Source organism: Sorex araneus, chromosome 2, assembly GCF_027595985.1.
Source record: "Sorex araneus isolate mSorAra2 chromosome 2, mSorAra2.pri, whole genome shotgun sequence".
Lineage (NCBI taxonomy): Eukaryota > Metazoa > Chordata > Mammalia > Eulipotyphla > Soricidae > Sorex > Sorex araneus.
The window spans coordinates 235,104,661-235,109,214 of NC_073303.1; the positions used below are offsets into that span (position 1 = coordinate 235,104,661).

The 4,554-nt window shown below is 43.6% G+C and overlaps 1 pseudogene; it reads right to left on the reverse strand.

The window, feature by feature from the left end:
* Positions 1-3,761: 3,761 nt before the first annotated feature.
* On the reverse strand, positions 3,762-4,554 carry LOC101538126 (mortality factor 4-like protein 1; annotated as a pseudogene).

Below are 4,554 nucleotides of genomic sequence, written 5' to 3' on the forward strand. Positions count from 1 at the left end.
AAAACCTCCCTTATATATTTATTTTTCACTTAATTTTCCAACAAAAGTAGTCCATTGAACATCATTTTATGATCCCTAAATTTATTTCTAGAAAGTCTAGTCCCAATAATTCCTAGTGGGACAGAAGGAAATAAGGAGTTGGTGTCAAAAATTTGAAAAAGCTGCATTTGAGCCATAACGCCCAAAAAGAGAGAGAGAGGAAGGGAGGGAGTGTTGGTATACAACATCCCATAATCTCAGGCCTAGCTAGGCCTGGATGTAAATGGTTTATGTTTTGGTTACTGTAACTTTAAATGGCAGTTACTGTTTCCGTTGGTTGATTTGCATATTCGCCTATGTGGCTGAATATGATTGGTTTGTATGTTAATTTAATAAATAAAAGGAGGTTGAACAGGCTGCTCTCGGGCAGGCCAGAACATCAAACCTCCGGAGGCAGTCCCGTGATCCTCCCCCAAAAATGTATATTTCTTCCACCAGTAAGGTGCCTCTAACTCTCCCGTAAAATTGCAACATTGTTGCAACAAGGGAGTCAGTGAGAGAGACTCTGAGAGAGACAGAGATATAGAGAGACAGAAAAAGGGAGAGAGAAGAATGTCTGTCATCGAGGTAGACTGAAGGGGGTGGCGGGAGGAAAACTGGAGTCATGTTGGTGGGACGTGTGCACTGGTGGAGGGATGGAGAGTGGAATTATGTGACTGAGACCCAATCATTTTTTTTTTTTTTTGCTTTTTGGGTCACACCCGGAGATGCACAGGGGTTACTCCTGGCTCTGCACTCAGGAATTACTCCTGGCGGTGCTCAGGGGACCATATGGGATGCTGGGATTCGAACCTGGGTCGGCCGCGTGGAAGGCAAACACCCTACCCACTATGCTATCGCTCCAGCCCCGAGACCCAATCATAAACCACTTTGCATTATGTATCTCACATTGATTCAATAAAAAAACCCATAAAAACAGGCAAAGCTGCATTTGTTGAGTCTGATGCTGGAGAAATGACTTTGACGGGGGCCTGCGTGTGGCCCCCACCCACACTGGGATAGAAAAGGACCCTGAATCCTCCAAGAGAAACTGAACCTGGAAATTTCCGTGTGTGGGTTTCTCAGCCATGGCTGACTGTGCTCAGGGATCACTCCTTGCATTGCTTGAGGTACCATACGTGGTGCTGCGGAAGGGACCTGATCTGATGCTTACAGAGCAAGTGCCCCCCCCAACCATTACTGATAGTTCCCCACCCTCAATCTGGGATGTTTTGGTATTAGTTTCATGACAGTTTTTTCGAAGTTCTAAATCGGAAAATTCGATAATATGTTTTCAGAGTGAAGGTGGTGGTGGTGGTTTGGGCCACCACTGGCAGTGCTCAGGGCTTACTCCTGGCTCTGTGCTCAGGGGTCACTCCTTACAGGGGTTGAGGGACCATATGTGTGAGCGACTTATTTTTGTCAGCCCTGTGCAAGGCAAGTTCCCTAGCCGATGTAGTGCTCTTGCATCAGAAAAATATATGTTTTAGCTTGCCTGCTTTTGGGGGGCTACTTCAGTGATTACTCAGGGTTTAGTCCTGGCTCTGTGTTTCAAAAACACTCCTGATGGGGATTTGAGAACTCTATGGGTGCTGGGGATCGAACTCAGGCTGGCCACAGGCAAGACAAATCGACTCCCAGCTGTGCTATGTCTCTGCCCCCAGACAATGTGTGTCTTGTTTTTTTAAATTTGCTTCTTGGTCCACACCTGGTGATGCTTAGGTACTACTCCTTACTCTGCACTCAGGAATTAGTCCTCTCAGTGCTCGGGGAACCCTCTGGGATGCTGAGGATCGAACCCTAATCAGTCTTGTGCAAGGCTAATGCCCTTGCTGCACTATCGCTCTGGCCAATAAATGTTTTTTGTTTTGTTTTGTTTTTGCTTTGGTCACACCTGACAATGCACAGGGGTTACTCCTGGCTCTGCACTCAGGAATTACTCCTGGCGGTGCTCAACGGCCTATATGGGATGCTGGGAATCGATCCTGCGTTGGCCGCGTGCTAGGCAAACGTCTTACCCGCTGTGCTATCGCTCCAGCCCCTGGCCAATAAATGTTTTTAAAATATCAAATTCTGCGAAAATACACCCAAAAGCCTGGCGAATGTAACAGATAAATATTTATTTACGAACAGTTATGTAAGGGGACTAACTTTAAGCCACTCCGAACTTTAACTTCCACTCGCAATTCACAAGGAAGACTCTTTCTACATAAAGAAGACATAGTACATGGGGAAACACGGTCTGTTTATTATGATATGTTGGAGGACAAAAGAAACCATCACCACACACAGCATCACAGATGAGCCTGATAAGAGACTCAGGTTCATGGTAGACCCTCGAGAGCCCAGCAGAGCCCAGAAACCCCTCTCCACATCATGCATGTAGTAATCAGAGTTATAGATGAAATCATTATCTTCTCGATGTGCTTTGTCTCTGGCTGGACAGAACTGGTCCCAAGGGTCCAAATGAAAAGAAATGGGCAGTATGATGATGACTGCTTATTAGCACTTACACTTATCTTTGAGGTCAGCTTTCATAACTGTCTTATTTTCATGTGGCTTAATATCTAAATGAGATATACTGCCTTATTTCCTTTTACTTCAGACAGTGATATTTCAAAATCCACAGGGTTACTTTTTTTGAAACTTAAAGAAAAATTTATTGAAGATATGAGAAACAATTCCTAAAAGATTGACTTTTCCAGAAAACTGCAGCTACACAAGGCATTGCATCTACCATGGCAAACGTGCATTGACACAAACACAAACACAATGAAACAAGCCACTGATCTATTTCCGGCAGATATTTCTCTGGACTTACTTACTAAAATACAGAAATCCAAAACCGTGCGGCCGCTAGTGCGGCCGCTCGACCTCATATCTCTTCATTCTCAGCAATGGGAAACAAATTATTAAATGCTTCCTTTTCAGCGGGTCCAACTTTGGGGGGAGAAACTCCAAAAAATAATAGTGAGTTTTTTTGTTGAAATATTGAATGTAATCAAAGTAAAGTGAAATTTATCAGTTACACAGGTGGGGTAAGGGGCTGGAGAGGTGAGGGATGGGAGGGAGGTATACTGGGATTCTTGGTGGTGGAATATGTGCACTGGTGAAGGGATGGGTGTTCGAGCATTGTATAACTGAGACTTAAACCTGAAAGCTTTGTAATTTTCCACATGGTGATTCAATAAAAGAGTAAATTAAAAAAAAAACAAGCCACTGTTTTGCAATTCGAGCCAGGGGAAGATGCCTAAGGAACACCCTGGATAACCTGCAAAGGGTGGGCTCGTTAAGCACTGTTTACTTTTCTTTTTCTTTTTTTTTTCGTTAAGCACTGTTTAAAAAAAGGGGGAGCACAAGTGGGCGCAAGTGTTCAGGTATATACACTGAATCGAAGCTTTGGCACTAGCAGAGCTTTTGTCACAGAGCATTAACACATAATATCACAGTGCTTAGTGTCAAAGGAATAGGACCACCAGCATTCACAAGCAGCTTTGTCAACCAGGCAATGAAACACTAGGGTGTAGCTCTGTATCGTCCGTCATTGAATACACTGGTGGCAACTTCGAAATTTTTTTAAAAAAAAGAGAGAAAAAGGGAGCTGTAACCCCTTTTATTTTCTGAGTTTAAACTGAAACAGAAAACAAACATCAATATTGTTATACATCAAAGTACAAGTGTACAAGAGGACTAAGAACCGAAGTGTGTTACAGAGATCCAAACACCGTGAGTGTGTCTGGCCCTCACACTGCTTTCCGGTGATACTCAGGAGGCACCACTAAGTAATCGCTGGCACTAAACAGAGATGCAGAATTCTTCACCAAGTACGTTAGAAAATCATGAATTCAGTAATTCAGTAATAAAGCAAGGCTCTTCTCATCCAGAGGCGTATAGACCAACATTGCTCCAATTCTTATGAACAATCTCCGCAGGTGTGGTGCCCCATACACCTGGGACATGGGGGCATGAGGGTGGTCTGCCAGGATCTCAGCATCTCTCAAACTTTTACAGGAGCTGAGTGTCCAACATCACATTGAAGTACTCTTTGATCCCTGCCACAACTTCGTTGACAGCATACTCTTTATTATCTGTGTTTCCACGAGATTTCTTATAATTTGCATAATCCTCTAGAATGGAATCCACATTTTTTTTTTTTGGCAGGGAGATAGAAAAGCTGCTTCTGTCGAGTAATTAAGTCCCAGTCATCAACCAGCCATGGTTTTAGTTCTTCAGGAATTTTTACTTTAACTTCAACTCTGTTCATGAAAGAGTTGGATCTACTCGAGCTCTTTTCTTCTGAGGAGGTTGAAGTGTCTCACTGGTACTGCCTCCATCTCCATTCTCAGGAGCTTTCTGTTTGTTCTCTTTTTTTTTTAAACTTCGACGTTTTTCTGTTGGAGCCCAGTTGTCTTCTTTCCTGGGGCAGCCCTTCTCATCTTCCCCTCGGCATACTGCTCCTGATTTGCTTTTTGAAGTTCTTGCTGTTTCTGCAGATTGGATTCTACATATTTGAGCACTCTGCTTTCTGGAACCCAT